At 34.7% G+C, this 18258-nt stretch overlaps 2 long non-coding RNA genes across 2 annotated transcripts in view; one reads left to right on the forward strand and one right to left on the reverse strand.

Annotated features, from left to right (window-relative positions):
* LOC144617355 (uncharacterized) overlaps positions 1-18258 on the reverse strand; it is a 117514-nt gene that overhangs the window by 25219 nt on the left and 74037 nt on the right. The gene's annotated exons all lie outside the window — the stretch shown is intronic.
* LOC132682777 (uncharacterized) lies at positions 13158-17879 on the forward strand. The gene is made up of 3 exons (XR_009611857.1): positions 13158-13237; positions 16779-16860; positions 16950-17879. It is a non-coding gene; the product is annotated as an uncharacterized LOC132682777 (long non-coding RNA).

Below are 18258 nucleotides of genomic sequence, written 5' to 3' on the forward strand. Positions count from 1 at the left end.
TCTGTCTCTGACTCAAGGTTTACATGCACATGGCTAGCATCCATAAAGCTGCAATAGCTTAATTTGTTAGTTTACGAATCTAGTAAAATCTGAGAAAGTCTTGACAGGGATAATTGGCAAAACCTATCTGCTCAAGGATTAGATGGTAATAATGTATGTATGTTAGTTTCCTGATTTTGCTTGTCTTTTATGATTGTGTTGTACAAAGTCCTTTTGTATAGGAAATACACAGTAAATTATGTAGTGATGGTGGGAACCATGTAAAAAACATTTATCTAAAGTTTCAGGAAAAGAAATAATGTTATTGGTATTTTGCTTCTAATTTTCCATAAGTTTGAAATTATCTGAAAAATTTAAAAATATATTAAAAACATAAGTAATAAAATGATAAAATGAATCCAAAAGAAAGGCACAAATATTAAGAAGGGCAAATAAGATCAAATATGCTCCCAAATTTTTTTCCAATCAAGAAAAAACAACAGTAAGATGGCAGAAGAAATACAAAAGTCAGGCATAAAATAATCTTCATGAAATAAAAATACATATATATTAAAATTAACATACTTTAAACACGATAAAAATCACATTATATACCTGAGAATATTGAGTTAGAATGACCAACACCAATAAATGTTCTCATAAATATATTGAATTTTTTAAACAAGAAAAAAATATATTTAGTTATTTGGGAAAGTAGAATAAAAGACTTAAAAGAGGAAAAAATTAGATTATTATCAGAGTTTTTTTCCAACTTTTATAATAATCTTTTTTCTGTGTTTCTTTATACTTTCCACAGACAAATTTGCATTCTATAAGAAAAATATATAAAAATATTTGATATATTCCAGGAAAGAAAATATGAGACAAGAGGCTACTGGGTGTTTAATATGGAATAAAGCAAATTATAGAATATTCTAGTTCTTTCTGTGTTATTGAGAACCATGATTCTTTGTGTAGAAAAAAGAAGATAAAGACTATACACACACATTCCCTAATGCTATCTTCATCAAAGGACTAATATCAATGATTAGCCCAGTAACCATCAGTATCCACACTACTCTTAAAAAATGACTGCCCACTCCAGAGACTAAGACTTCTTAGAAAAATTGACATCTCTAATAAATAAGTTATCAAAACTGCTAGGGTTATGACTAAAAAAGAAAAAAAAAATAGGAGCCATGTTTAAGAAGTCTCCAATGGCCAAAGGCCTTGGATCTGGATCAAGCCTCTACATCCATGTGACACTTGGCAGGGATAAAATGACAGAGAAATGTTAAACAATAAATAGGCAGTGAATATGCAATTGGCAAAATTCACACTGTGAAAAATCCTACAGACCAAAGACTTGACTCAGATCCTTCAACAGTTACAGGTAAGAAACATGATTACTATAAGTCAGGACAGTGGTTAAATTTAGTAGGAGGGAAAAGGATTGTGGTGGTAATTGATCATATATGTTGCCAACCAGAAAAGCTGGCAAAGTTATATTCTTTGAATGAGTGGTGTGCCCCAATATTGTCTGCCTTATAATAACCATGATATATATATTTTGTGGTGTGGTTTGCTGTTATTTTGTCATTCATTGCAGTAAAAAGGTAAAAATAAATTAACACTGAGAACATGAGGTCATAGGAAGAAATAAAAGATATAAATAAATAGTTGTATTAATCATGCAGTATATGAAAAACTATAAATGATCCCTTATTATGATCTTTTATAATATAAAAATGGGGACATAAAAATCTTTATGATATTTCTTAACAGCAACCTGAATTAACATATATATACATGAATAGCAATTAAAATTCATGTAAGAATCATAAATTCAGAGTAGCGACCAAAAGTTCTATGTTTTGAGGGTAAGCAAGTAATGTGGTAAAACAGAAATTCATTAGGTAAAATCTAAATCAATAAGCTACTTTATTATCTCAATAAAAAAAGCAAAAAATATTTATAGTTAAATTCGTTAATTGATATGAATGCTAGTTATCAGGAAGTTTAGAAAAATATCACAATATTATACAGGAAAGAAATGAATATGGAAAAGAAATACTATGGTCCAATTTTAGTAAGCACAGTAATAAACTCCTATAGTTTTTTTCCTTCGCTATAGTTCGTTAAAAAAAAAATAGTCTGCCTAATACTCTACAGTTCAGAATATTAGTTAAGAATGACATTCAACTAAAGGAAAATTGATCAAAGAGCAAACTGACAGTGTAAGTAAAACCACTGGCATAGTAATGCAGGTGGAGACTTTGCAGCTTATTGGGTCTACCACCATCCTAAGCTCTGTACTATGCAATTATGTATTTAAACAAATTAAACAAAAGTATTCCTCTTTGGGATCCTCACACACTTGCTGTTAAATGACGGGTTTGTTTTGGTTAGGTTTAGAAAGAAAAGAGAAGATGAGGAAGGTATTCCCCTATTACAGATTTTTTTCCTGATGAATGTGGGTAGATTTGAAAAAAGATGCTCTTTCTATATTCATAGTTTTAACTAAACATGATCTTTTAGTGCCTTGGAATTCAGAATTCTATATATTTGACATATAAATATTATATATATATATATGTTGACATATAAACATTACAAACAGAAGCAGAACTAAAGAGAAGAAATCCAGGGAGGAGTTAAGATGGTAGATAAATAGGGGACCAGGATTTCTCTTGTCTCTCAAACAGAGCTGTAATGAGGTCAGATCACTTGGAACACCCAGGAAATCAATCTGTGGAGTGGCAGAAGGATCTCCCCAGGTGGAGGGAGACAGCTTGAGGGGATTGAGGTGCATGTATGTTAATTGGGGGAGATAAGGGAGAAAAAGACAGAGAGGCTATGGAATTGTGGTATTGTGCTGTACAAGAGGAAAACCTCTTTGGACCACAGATTGAGGAACAAGAAATAGGGAGAGTACCAGTTTCCATTTTACAAACAGCCTTAGGAGCTTAAGATCCAAATTTTTAAAAGGTGTGCAACCTTCTCCTGACCAGAGCCAGCCATGTGTGTGTGCCTGGGAGGGGAGGGAGCCAGCCCCAGGGCACAGTATCCATCTCGAGGCGTGTTGGGAGACAATAGTCCCCTTCCTCAAGCACTGTGGGAAGAGGGTTTATGGCCTCCCCAAGAAAAAAGACCATGAAGTCACCAGCCAAAGGCCTTTTATTGGCAGGGCTGAGTGGTCCTACACCAGAACAGGGTCTGAGTAGTGCAGGGCCCTTTAAAACATCAGGTTTTGAATCCCAGCTGAGTGCCTAGGAGGAGCAGGAGACAGTGGTGCAGGACAAGCCAGCCACCACGCTATTCTGTGAAGGCTGCCTGAGTAGCATAGTTTCAGACACCTGGTCCAGGGAGGAGGGATTGGGGTGTCACCGTTTTTCTCCCCAACACCAACATGGTGGCAATTCTGAGAGCAGAACAGGGGCCCCCAGTGGAGGTGGGACCTGCTTACACCAAACCCTACCCCTCCGTGCCTGGCAAATGCTTATCTAAGGGAGCAAGACTGACACTGAGTGAACCAGAGAGGCTCTCCTCTAGATCAGCACAGCCACTGGTCCCAGGCACCAAGAGACAACTGTTTTGTGTTTTTGTCTATTTGTCTGTGTTTGCCTGTCAGTCTGTTAGTCAGTTTGTGTTTGTTCTTCTCTTCTTATCTTTTCCTACCCTCTTCCTTTCTTCTTTTGGAATAAAGCTCATAGTTTCTGATTTGTCTGTGGAAAATTTATTATATATATATATATATATACATATATATATATATATATATATATATATATATATATATATATGTATATATATATATCCCACCCTTTTCTTGTTTCCAGAGCTACTTCAATGAACAAATCAATCAAAGCATACTTGGGGGGAAGGTGCAAACACCGTACCACTGCAAGCAAGGAGAAGCTTTGCAGAGGATGGACCAGTGGGATAGGGCAGCTAAAATGCAACAACAGAGTGCACACACACACACACACACACACACACTTCACAACACTTCCTGAAGTGCCAGGCCCTGGACAGTGAATGACTCCTTTTCAATATAGTAGTAGTCACAGGTACAGGACATATAACAAGCTATTAAAACACATAAAAGAGAGAAACCTAGCCAAACTGATGAAATGGAAGAATTCTCTACAAAAGAAATTTCAGGAAGAAATGACAGCCAGAGAATTGCTCAAAACAGATATAAACAATATATCTGAACAAGAATTTAGAAAAACAGTCATAAGACTAATAGCTAGACTTGAAAAAAGCATAGAAGACAGCAGAGAATCTATTGCTGCAGAGATCAAAGACCTAAGAAATAGTCACGATGAATTAAGAAATGCTAAAAATGAGATGCAAAATAAACTAGATACAGTGACAGCGAGGATGGAAGAAGCACAGGAGAGGATAGGTAAAATAGAAGATAAAATTATGGAAAATGATGAAGCTGAAAAAAAAGGAAAGGAGATTACTAGATCCCAAGAGGAGAATTAGAGAGCTAAGTGATTCCATGAAATAAAATAATATCCATAAAATAGGAGTTCCAGAAGAAGAAGAGCAAGAGAAAGGGGCAGAAGGTTTTATTTGAACAAATTATAGACGAGAACTTCCCTAATCGTGGCAAGGAAACAGGCATCCAAGTCCAAGAGACAGAAAACTTCCTTCAAAATCAATAGAAACACATCAATGCCATGACATATCATAGTGAAACTGGCGAAATACAAAGATAAAGAGAGAATTCTGAAAGCAACTAGGGACAAATGGGCCTTAACCTGCAAGGGTAGACACACAAGGGTAGTAGCAGACCTGTCCACTGAAACTTGGCAGGCCAGAAGGGAGTGGCAGGATATATTCAATGTGCTAAGTAGGAAAAATATGGAGCCAAGAACCCTTTATTCCACAAAGCTGTGATATAGAATAGAAGGAGAGATAAAGGCTTTCCTGGATAAAAAAAAAAAAAACAAAAAAAAAAACTAAAGGAGTCCATTACTACAAAACCAGCCCTGCAGAAGATACTAAGGGGGACTCTGTAACTGAGAAGCAGCAGAAACTACAAAGGACCAGAGACATAACCACAAGCATGAAACATACAGATAACACAATGGCACTAATTCCATATCTTTAAATAATCACTCTGAATGTAAATGGACTAAATGCCACAATCAAAAGACATAGAGTATCAGAATGGATACAAAAAAAAAAAAAAAAAACAAGATCCATCTACATGCTGCCAACAATTGACTCATTTTAGACCCAAGGACACCTGCAGATTGAAAGTGGGGGGTAGGGAACCATCTGTCATGCTAATGGACATCAAAAGAAAGCCGGAGTAGCCATACTTATATAAGACAAACTAGATATTAAAGCAAATACTGTAACAAGAGATGAGAAGGGCATTATATCATAATTAAGGGGTCGATCCATCAAGAAGAGTTAACAATTGTAAATGCTTATGCCCCCAATATTAAAGAACCCAATATATATAAATCAATTAATCGCAAAGATAAACAAATGTATATATATAATAATACTGTAATTGTAGGGGACTTTAAAAGCCCACTTACAACAATGGATGGATTGTTTAGGCAGAAAATGAATAAGGAAACAATAGCTCTGAATCAAACATTGGACCCGATGGACTTAACAGATATATTCAGAACTTTTCATCCTAAAGCAGAATACACATTCTTCTCATGTGCAAATGGGACATTTTCCACAATGTATCACATACTAGGTCATAAAATAGCCCTCAACAACTACAAAAAGATTGAGATCATACTATGCATATTTTCAGGTCACAACGCTGTGAAACTTGAAATCAGCCACAAGAAAAAAATCTAGAAAGCCCCCAAATACAGGGAGGTTAAAGAACATCCTACTAAAGAATGAATGGGTCAACCAAGAAATTAAAGAAGAAATTTTTAAAAATACATGGAAGCAAAGGAAAATGAAAAAAACACAGTTCAAACACTTTGGGAAGCAGCAAAGGCAGTCCTAAGAGGAAAATACATTGCAATTCAGGCCTATCTCAATAAGCAAGAGAGGTCACAAATACACAACCTAACCTTACACCAAAAGGAGCTAGAAAAGGCAGCAGCAAAGAAAGCCCAAAGCCAGCAGAAGAAGAGAAACAATAAAGATAAGAGGAGAAATAAATAACACAGAATCCCCCCAAAAAACCCAAAAAACAAACAAACAAAAAACCCAACAAACAAATAAAAAAAAACCCAAAAACAGTAGAACAGATCAATGAATGCAAGAGCTGGTTTTTTTGAAAGAATAAACAAAATTGATAAAGCCCTAGCCAGACTTCTCAAAAAAAAAAGAGGACCCAAATAGATAAAATCATGAATGAAAGAGGAAAGATCACAAGCAACATCACAGAAATATAAACAATTATTAGTGAGCACTATAAAAAATTATGTGCCAAAAAACTGGACAGCCTGGAAGAAATGGACAAATTCCTAGATACTCACACACTACCAAAACTCAAATGGGAAGAAATATAAAATATGAACAGACTCATAACCAGTGAAGAAATTGAATCAGTTATCAAAAATCTCCCAACAAACAAGAGATCTGGGCCAGAAGGATTCCCAGAGGAATTCTACCAAACATTTAAAGCAGAGTTAATACCTATTCTTCTCAAACTGTTCCAAAAAATAGAAACGGAAGAATAGCTTCCAGACTTATCCTATGAAGCCAGCATTACCTTGATTCCAAAACCAGACAAAGACCCACTAAAAAGGAGAATCGCAGGCCAATATCCATGATGAACCTGGATGCAAAAATTCTCAACAAGATACTAGCAAATCAAATTCAATAATACACTAAAATAATTATTCACCATGATCAAGTGGGATTCATTCCTGGGCTGCAGAACTGGTTCAATATTCGTAAATCAATCAGTGTGATACATCACATTAATAGAAGAAAGAATAAGAACCATATGAACCTATAAAAAGATGCATAAAAAGTATTTGACAAAAAACAGCATCCTTTCTTAATACAAACACTCATGAAAGTCAGGGTAGAAGGAACATACCTTAACATCATAAAAGCCATATATGAAAGACCCACAGCTAATATCATCCTTAATGGGGAAAAACAGAACTTTCCCCCTGAGATCAGGAACATGGCAGGGTTGTTCACTCTCACTACTGTTGTTTAACATAGCGTTGGAAGTCCTAGCCTCAGCAATCAGACCACAAACCAAAATAAAAGGCAATCAAACTGGCAAAGAAAAAGTCAAACTTTCACTTTTCACAGATGACATGATACTCTACATGGAAAACCCTGAAGACTCCACCAAAAAACTGCCGAGGCTGATACAGGAATTCCAAAATGTAGCAGGATATAAAATCAATGTATATAAATTGGCCACATTTCCATGCACTAATAGTGAAGCAACAGAAAGATATACTGGGGAATCGATCCCATTTATAATTGCACAAGAAACAATAAGGTACCTAGGAATAAACCTACCAAAGAGGTAAAAGATCTGTACTCTAAAAACTATAGAAATCTTATGAAAGAAATTGAAGAAGACACAAATAAATGGGAAAACATTCCATGCTCATGGATTGGAAGAGCAAATATTATTAGAATGTCAATACTACCCATCTACACATTCAATATATCCCAATCAAAATAGTACCAGCATTCTTCTCAGAGCTAGAAAATAATCCTAAAACTTGTATGGAACCACAGAAGACCCTGAAAAGCCAAAAAGTAATGTTGAAAAAGAAAATCAAAGCTGGAGGCAAAACAATCCCAGACTTCAGTCTGTATTACAAAGCTGTAATCATACAGACAGTATGATATTGGCACAAAAATAGACACACAGAACAATGGAATAGAACAGAGAACCCAGAAATGGACCCACAATTATATGTCCAACTAATCTTTGACAAAGAGGGAAAGAGTATTCAATGGAAAAAAGACAGTCTCTTTAGCAAATGGTGCTGGGAAAAATGAACAGCAACATGTAGAAGAATGAAACTGGACCATTTTCTTACACCATACACAAAAATAATTTCAAAATGGATGAAAGACCTAAATGTGAGACATAGAACCATCAAATCCCACAGGAGAAAACAGGTAGCAACCTTTTTGACCTCAGTCATGGCAACTTCTCACTTGACATGTCTCTGAAGGCAAGGGAAATAAAAGCAAAAATGGACTATTGGGACCTCATAAAAAAAAACAAAAACAAAAAAACAAAAAAAACTGCATATCAAAGGAAACAATCAACAAAACTAAAAGGCAATTTGACGGAATGGGAAAAGATATTTGCAAATGATATATCTGATAAAGGGTGAGTATCAAAATCTATAAAGAACTCAACACCTAAAAAAAAACAAATAATCCAGTGAAGAAATGGGAAGAAGTGAATGGACACTTTTCCAAAGAAGACATCCAGATGGCAAACAACACAGGAAAAGATGTTCAACATCACTCATCTATAGAGAAATATAAATCAAAACCACAATGAGATAAGACCTCACACTGGTCAGAGTTGCTAGAATTAACAACTCAAGAAAAAATGGATATTGGCAAGGATGTGGAGAAATGGGAACCCTCTGGCACCATTGGTGGGAATGCAAACTGGTGCAGCCACTCTGGAAAATGGTATGGAGGTTCCTCAAAAAATTAAAAACAAAATTACCCAATGACCCAGAAATTATACTACTAGGAATTTATCCAAAGGATAAATGCTGATCTGACAGGGCACTGGTGATGAAAAAGAATGAAATCTTGCCATTTGCAACAATGTGGATGGAACTGGAGGGTATCATGTTAAGCAAAATTAATCAGATAAAGACAGATATCACATGATTTCACTCATCTGTGGAACTTGAGAAACTTAACAGATGATTGTAGGGGAAGGATAGGAAAAATAAGATAAAAACAGAGAGGGAGGCAAACCATAAGAGGCTCTTAAGTACAGAGAACTAATCAGTAAGTTGATTAGTTGATGGGGTGGGGAAAATGGGTGATGGCCATTAAGATGCCCATTAAGGAGGACACTTGTTTGGATGAGCACTGGGTGTTATATGAAAGTGATGAATCACTGGAATCTACTCCTGAAGCCAAGACTACACTGTATGTTAACTAACTCGAGAATAAAAAAGAAAATTGTTTTTAAAAAAAGAAGAAATCAATATTATTTAATAAGGGAAAGGCAGTAGCTAAAAAGTTAACATAGAAAGCAAACCCAAGATAATTGTAGTATAAATATGAGAAAGATTTTAATATTTAATATCATCAACATCATATGAACATAAGTAACAGTATGAAAGTATTAGGTTTAATAAAGATATACTTTATCAGGGTTAGCTCCACCAAATATTAAGAAATTAAGATGTTAAAATGTTAAATGGAACTCCAAGAATGCCAAATATCTGAATTATTAAAATACATAAATATATACTACAAAGTGTGTATATATATATATATATATATATATATATATATATATAAAGTATATATAAAGAACATCTCAACTGTGAAGACCTTTTACTTTTAAATATAATAAAAGCAACAAGGACAATAAAAGGAAAATATTTGATTATATAATATAGTTCTTCCTCATTATATGGTAATGGAATTAATTTAAATGAGAACCTGTATAACATTCTACATGTAACTTCTGTTCTATCTTTGTCTGTTCTATCTTTATGATTTTTGACACCTCAGCTTCTCAGTAGTTTCACTTATTCAAAGATTCTAATACAACCTTCACTCCCTTAAGAGACCAAAATAGTTACAACAGGATCTATGTTTCTGTAAAACATACCATAAAATAATTGCATGTTACTTGACCCTTCACTGAAAACCATTCTTACTAAAACTAATGACTCCTTATGTGGATACTGAAATCTCTGTTTTTCTAACCTCATTTTAGACTAGAAAAATATTAAATTACACTTAAATATCCCATGTTGAACATCTAGCAATGGCCACAAGGAAGCATAACACTAATTTTGTATTATTATTCTAAAACACATTTCATAATTATACTTTAATACTGTAATATTAATAACATAGATTAGACAGTGCTTTATATTCTTTATTTAATCATCTCAACATCCTTGTAAAAATAGTACTGATTTATTTTATAAACAAGGAAACAAAGCTCAATATGAAAATATTTTGTCAGATGAGCATAGATCCATTTTCTCCATATTTGTTTTTCTTTAAAATTTTTTGTTGTTCATATTACTTGAGATTATTTTCCTTTTTATTTTTTTTTTAGGTATGTATGTATGTATGTATGTATTTATTGAGGGGGAGAGAGAGAGTGTGTACAGGAGGAGGGCAGAGAGATAGGGAGAGAGAGAATCCCAGCAGGCTCCATGGAGTCCATGTGTACCCCATGCGGGGCTCAAACTCACAAACCGTGAGATCATGACCCAAGCCAAAATCAAGAGTCAGATGCTCAACCCACTGAACCACTCAGGTGCCCCTTGGTATTTCTTGAAAATGCTTTCCACTTCAATAATACAAATTTAAGTCAAATGGAAATTATTGTATAGGTTTTCTTTTTACTCATAACTACTTTAGAACTAATCTATTTTTAAGTTTCAAGTAATTGTATTATAAATTGTTATTTTGTTCCTTCACTAAGTAAAGAGAGCTTTAAAGCCAAAACTGAGTATAAACCAGAGCTTGTTACTTTTGATCTGCAAGGTAAGAATTCTGTGACTAAGTAGAATCATGTAAGGATGTACTGAAAAATAGGTTGTGTACAGTTAAATGATATGACCCCTCCATTACTCTATAATTGTTCATGATTTATATTGTCTTCTCCAGACATTACCAACTTGGTGAGAAAAATCATGGCATAGTTTTTGACTAACTTCTCTTTCCTCTTAACTCCCTATAGCTTAACTTCCTTCACTACATTTTAGGAAGGACAAAGTCCAAGAAGGGCCTGTTTAAAGAAAAAACATTGAGGAAACTCAGTCATAGTATTTATAATCTTATGGATTTATTTTCTTTCATTGTTCAAAATAAATAGAACTGGTAAAATTATTGAAAAGTAGTTTATGGGATGAAGTTTGGCATAATTATAAAGACAAATGAATGAATGAATGAATGAATGAAAGAGAGAGAGGAAGGGAAGAAAAAAGAAAGAAAACACAGAGAAAGATAAAAGAAAAATCATTTGAGTTAGAAATGAATTAGGAGTAATTTTTAAAAAGAAAAACTTTTTTTAAATTTTCATTTATTTGTTTTTGAGAGAGAGAGAGAGAGAGAGAGAAAGAGAGCAAGAACAAGTGCAAGTGGGGGAAGGACAGAGAGAGAGGGACAGAGAGATTCTTAAGCAAGCTCCACTCCCAGTGCAGAACCAGATGTGGGACTTGACACTGGGCTAGATTTCATGACCATGAGATCACAACCCGAGCTGAAATGAACAGTCAGGCACTTGACCAACCGAGCCAGCTGTCCCAAAAAGCAGTGTTTTTTTTCTAAGTATCTTCAAATATTTGAAGAATATTTTTCTTAGATGACGGAATAGACCAATTATGCATAGATCCATAAGTATAGTTTCCAGATTAGTGTTTAAAAATTAAGGGGCTACATTCTGTTGACATGAAGGAATAGTTAAGGTTGTGTAAAGATAGAACAAGATAGCTTTCTAGGCTTGTTTTCTCATCTTTAAAGTAAGTTTGGATGGGCTGATTTCTAATATCCCTTTCAGTTTTACTATTGCACAGTGTTATCTTCTAGATACCCCCCCCACCCTGCCCTATGACTTTATAGGAGCTATTCCTCTGAAATAGATATCCATAGGAGCTATTCCTCTGAAAAAGATATTCCTCTGAAATAGATATTCCTCTGAAATAGATAAATAGATGCATGACCCACCTGCATGCATCTGCTAACCACTTTACATCTGTATGAGATTCTATTCCTCTTTACATTAATCCTTGATTAATATTCTTAAAGACAAATTGAACTCAAAACAATCCTAACACCGTCCCTCATGCCCATTCCTCTCTTATTGCAATGTATCATTTTTTATCATTTAGTATGTTTGTTTAGGCATTCACTTATTTCCTATAGATGATAAGTACTGCTTATAAACTGCAATTTGGGGGGAAGGATCTTATATACTGAAATAATTTGGGGTTTTAAAATGAAAATTCCTGGACCTGATTCTAGAACTACAGGAGGACATGCAATTATTATTCTGTATAATATGCTGAACTTTATTCTTACAGATGCTTAGTGTTATAGAGCCACTGCTATAAGGTCTTTTATTTACCTTTGTCTTTTCCAACTCTTCTCCACTCCTGGCTTAATCATTATCAATATCCAGTGTCAGCCATACCTAATTGCTGATCTAATTCTGAATAAATTTTCAGAATATCAGGATACTCTCAGACTTCATCATTCTGGGCAGGCTGATATTAATCTTGTTATAAATCTTGTTCTCTAGGAGCTATTTTCTGACTGCTTTCTACTGTCAATTTATGCTTTAATTAGGATCCTGTTTCAAAACAGACCAATTGGAAACACATTTTGCTTGAGTAGTGCTATTATCTAGAATATCCTATTACATATACTTTATCCATCAAGGTGAACCATATTGGATCTTGAAGACAGCCCAAATGTGTCACTTCCCTCTAATTTTTCTAATAAGACTCCTTTTCTCCCAACAATTGGCCAGCCCCATACCTAAGACTCTTCTTTAGTGGCCTAGTCCTAATCAAAGGTATGCAATTCTACTTCTTGCTATACTCACTAACATTCTATGAGTGGAAAGCCTGGCTTCTTGGAGATGAGAGAGGGAAGTCCTATCCTCACTGAAAAGGGGCATTTAAGGCAACATTACCAAGCCTCAAAACAGTTTGTTCCCTTTTCTTTTCACCTCTCTCCCCCATATGCCTAGACAGGATGAAACAGATGCTCATTAATTCTTAAATTTCCTTTAAACTATATAATATACACTCTCAGACTAGCGAGAGTAAAACACATGGTAGTTATATAATTTGTAATGTGCCCAAGAATTAATCAATAGATCAACAGCACTATTTGCAAGGTAGGCAGTCAGGCCTGAAGATTTTTTTTTACCAAAAGCCTGAAAAGGAAACACTTCTCAAGTTGCCATTGGTTATCATGATCTGAGCAAACAAATGGTATTGTTGCACAATGTCAATAGCCCACATTCTATGCCTTGTTTTGCTTTTAACAAACTGTGAAAAGACCAACAGCTGTTACTGAGCTAAGAAGAACTAAAGGATTTACAGTAGGTGGTACCACCTGTGCTTTTCTTATTCCACCCTTAAAAATCTGCTACTTTATTTTGGAGCTGGGTGGAGAATATGGCAGTGACTCAATATCAGGGGGAGTGAGTAGTCAACTGTGGCTCAGTTCTGATAAGAAGGAGTAACATGATCTTTATAAGTCATAACAATGTATGTTGATGAATATCTTTTCTTGATTTTGCTTTATCCATTTCAAGAATCTAAGAAAAGACCATAAATAAAAAGCAAATCTGAATCTGGCTGACTTAACTGAATGAAAGATTTACAACCCAGATAAAATGCAAGATTCTGTATACATGCAATTAATGATCTTAACTATATGATGCTTCATTTTAGCTTCTTTACCTTAAAGACTAGAAAAACACACTTGCCAAGTTACTGCCTACTTGATCCTGTAGCTGTGGAATTTTAAATTTAAACAGGCACTTGGTGAAACATGTCTTCTATTTCCAAGTGCAATGTTTAAGGGATTATGGAAAATAGAGAATTAACTCATTTGGGGACAAAAATAATTTTGAAATTTGGTATCTTGAGTTACCTAGCACTTATATATGAAGTTTTCCTTAACTGCTAAAATTTAAAATGTTATATACAGAATAATTCAAGTCCTATAATATAAAGTAAATCTTTTGACAAAAGCAAATATATTGAGTGCCTCAGGTAAATCAGAGGATCCCTACTTAACCATGAGGTGATATTTATGCACCTTGCTGTTCTAAAGTAATCAATGTTCAGATCCATCTAGAATTTATTTGTTCAATGAAGAAAGCCACAAGGTGATAATGTCTTCTCATTGTTTTTGGTACTTTTTACGTTCCCCACAGTTAATATGGAAATTTGCTTAATACTAAGCCTGAGAGAGGCCTGAGCTCCAAGGGGAAAAAAATCCTTTGGTGATTTTAATTTATTGATGAAATGGTAAATGGCAAAACAGGCAGGGAACTTTGAGACAAAGGACACAAAGCAATGAAGTAAGGTCTTCTGCATCCTATGATACCAGAATCCATTAAGTATTTTTTATTAATTTCTTCAGATTGTTCTCAAACCTTGTTCCAGTTCTGTTTGTTTCCTGAAGAAAATTTTCCGGAATAAATTGTCTGCCAATATGGCCAATATTGCCAATATGCCAATATACCATATGCCAATATGGTATATTCCAACCCCACCTATTTTTAACAACCTTTCTTGATTTCTGAAGCAAAGAAGCAAAAAAACAAAAATGCTCTAGGGTATACACACACACACACACACACACACACACACACACACATACTCTAGGAGAAAATACTCCAGGACTAAATAAACACACACACACACACACACACACACACACACACACTCTCTAGGAGAAAATACTCCAGGACTAAATAAACACACACACACACACACACACACACACACATATACACAAACATACATCTATACTGTAAGAATATATATATATATATTCCATATATATATTCCATATATATGGAATATATATATATTCCATATATATATATATCCCATATATATATTCCATATATATATCCCATATATATATATATATATATATATATCCCATATATATATATCCCATATATATATTCCATATATATACATATGGGATATATCCCATATATATATCCCATATATATATTCCATACATATACATATATATATATATATATATATATATATATATATATATATAGTTTGAAAGTATTTCCCCTTGGATGAATTATTCAAAATTTAGCCAAGGACTGATGCTGGTATTTTGTCATTGTTTTAGAAAAACATATGGACCTACCGGAACATATTAAATATGTTTCATTCATAACATTAACAATAGATTTCATCTGTAATCATGAATGGAGTATCAACTCAGAGAATGGCCCAAATTTACTCAGTCTGGGTTCTTTTTGTTTTTGTTATCCATCTCATACTTCTCAGTTAGTTTTTGCTTGGCTCATTTTCCTATAAATAATAATAAATAATATCATATTCAAATAGTTCTTATTATGCTTAGCATATTCTTTATTGATACTCATGGTTTTGTGCTCTTTCTAATCCCGTGAGACACATTTTTCCCCACAGAACGTGTTGGCAACAGTGCTATCACACACACTGAAATCTTATACTATGATCAGCACATTAGATGTTGGTATTACAGCAATGAATTTGTCTAGATAGCTGTAAAATCTCTTTTTCTTATCAGTATTTGTCACGTCCAGGGCATAGTCACTGATGTTGGTGGCACAGTGCAAGATTCAGAGTGTGAAGTTTGGGGATTTTGTGACAAATGACTGACTGTCACACTGACAGCTGAGACCCATTACTAGGAATAAGGAACATCTCCCTGAAGTCTGCATAGTCAAGGTTGTTCTCGATAAGCCACCACTTACCAAGAATTACCCAATGTAAAGAACAGATCTTTCAAGTGTGTTTTTCCCCAAAAGGAATGTCAGGCTTTCTTTTACTCCTCCACAATTACTTTTGCTGACTTAAAGAACATACAGCAAGCAGACTGATATATGGAGCAGTTGCCATCTGATAGCTCACCTCTGCAAAAGAGAAGGGAGCTGATACCAAGATGCAGACTCATGAAAGATACTCTAGTGAAAAATCAATGTGAAATAAAATAAAAGTGGATAAATGAAGTGTCTAACTAAGTACTTAACAGGAAGCACTTACTAGATGGAATAAGTTCCAAAGGAAAAATATTTTGAAAAGATAAGTCACAAAACTTGTGCTACAAAAAAGCGTAGAAGATAACAACGGCAAAGAACTTAGGAGTCTCTATAATCTATTTTATAACTGATGAGGCCACAAATGAGAAATGTTCTTCCCAGAATTACAAAATTTTGGTGAATATCTTGGGTTACATCTCAGTCCTCTTGGATTCTTATCAAAGTTTTTCTTTTTGGCAGACCAGTCTACATCAAATTTTAATAGATGACCGAAAATCAAATCATATCTCAGACAGTGAAATTACATCAAACTGCCTAGCCTGTCTTGAATGGGAAAAGGATAAGGCCATTAATTATGAAGTGAAACTGCTTAGCAACCTAAGAATTGTATTTATGATGCTGTATGTACAGTTGACAATAGGTATCCTTAAGAGCAGAGATCATATGATTTCATCTAGGAACAAGAAGGTAGATGGGTTACTGAACCTACTTACCACAGAATGTATCTATTTGATGAACTTTTTTGCCTTATTTGCTTTTTAGCAGTTCATTAAATTAGATAAATTTGTATTAAGTATATATTGTGCTCAAGGTACCCTTGAACATTATGAAAGTATGCAAACATGGTCACAATTGACATCAGCTGCTCCTCACATTAAGACGTCAAATCTATTTTCTCCTCCTTGAATCTGGGTTGCCCTTCTGACTTGCTATCAGAGATTAAGAAGTGCTCTGTCCAGATTCTCCCGCAAGGAAAGGCTTAGCTGTGAGCTATAGTCATGAGAGAGCTTACAGTCATTTTGCCTCAGTTAGAGATACTATCACTTATAGTCATTCTTTTTCCTAATTTCAGTGCCTAAGCCAGAGAGGAGAATAAGAGTCCAGTCTCTGTGGCCCAATTCAGGACACCCTGACAGACAAGCCTTACTCTAAAGGTTAGCACATCAGCTGAGACTGTTGAACCTTCATGCAGATCAACTTCTTCCTTGGCCCAATCCTAATTCCTCTATTTTTTCTTTTACAGATGTTAATTCATAATAAATAATTTATAACCCAAACACCATCATGGTATCTGCTTCTGGAGAACACGACCCATGATATTTGTGTTGGTGAATAAAATGTGGCATGAAGAACACTGCACCGGCTCTGAGATTAGACTTCAAAAAACCTTGCAGATTTTCTCTCTGGGAACCCTAACAAGGTACCATATAAACATGTCCTGAATAGCCTGCCATAAAATTAGAGGCCATGTCAATAGCAGAAATGAATCTTCCCAGCTGAGGCCTTCCAAAGCAATGAGAACCCAATCAACTCAGCAGCTGACTATACACATGAATAAACACTTCCTAGACTAGAACAGCCTAGCTGAGCCCAGTCCAAATTGCTAACTAGCAGAATCAGGATCTAAATAAATAATTGTTATTTTACACCATTAAATCCTTGGGATGAGTTTTTGAATAGCCAAAGCTATCTGATTATAAAAGCATACTTAGCATTTCTGAAAATACAAACAAGTTTTTTCAGCTGGATTCACACAACTCTGTGCTTGTCTCTGGGGATGCCTGGAAATCTAGCACTGTCTCTTGTCTAAGATAAAGGCATTGGGCTAACTAATGATTTATCATGTGCTGTTTCATATCTGAAACTCTCTTCTGGCACGCAGGCCTAGTTTGTTTACTGATGGCTTACACATGGAGTAACCAGTTTGCCTGACTTAACTATGTAAACAGAGGGTCATAAAAGACCCCACTGCAAACTTTCAAGTTGTTCTCCCCAAATCAATATTTACTGTACAATTTTTGGTAATTCAATCTAGAAACAAAGCACATCATTGTGTTAATAGCAAGGATTTAAAAGAGATGCTTCTGAAAGCTCTGTGGCTCCTAATTCTTACCTGAACTCTCTGTCTTCTGCTTTATAGTATGTTTCTCCCTTATTAAAACCCTTGCATTAATATGCATTCTGGTGTCTTACGAATGTTTTCAATTATCTAATGTGTTGCACTCTTTGCAGGTGTGTGTGTGTGTGTGTGTGTGTGTGTGTGTGTATGTTTGGGTACTCTTCAAGAATTCAGAACAAGATTTATGAAATTTCTTAGAAGATATAGATCTAAGGAAACCATATTTGCACAAGATCAAGATCAAAGTTAAATGTGTTTTTGCTTTTTGATAAGAGTCTTTGTAAGCGTATATGTGTGTTTATTTGGTCACATTTTGTTTGAAATTCTGGTTCTGGAGCAGTGATAAAAAAGTTCAATTATAAAAAGAGAAAACATGAAACTTCAAACACAAAAAGTAAACATATTATTCACAAATATAAGGACAAGAAAACAG

The sequence above is a fragment of the Panthera onca genome, chromosome C2 (assembly GCF_046562875.1).
Source record: "Panthera onca isolate mPanOnc1 chromosome C2, mPanOnc1 haplotype 2, whole genome shotgun sequence".
NCBI lineage: Eukaryota > Metazoa > Chordata > Mammalia > Carnivora > Felidae > Panthera > Panthera onca.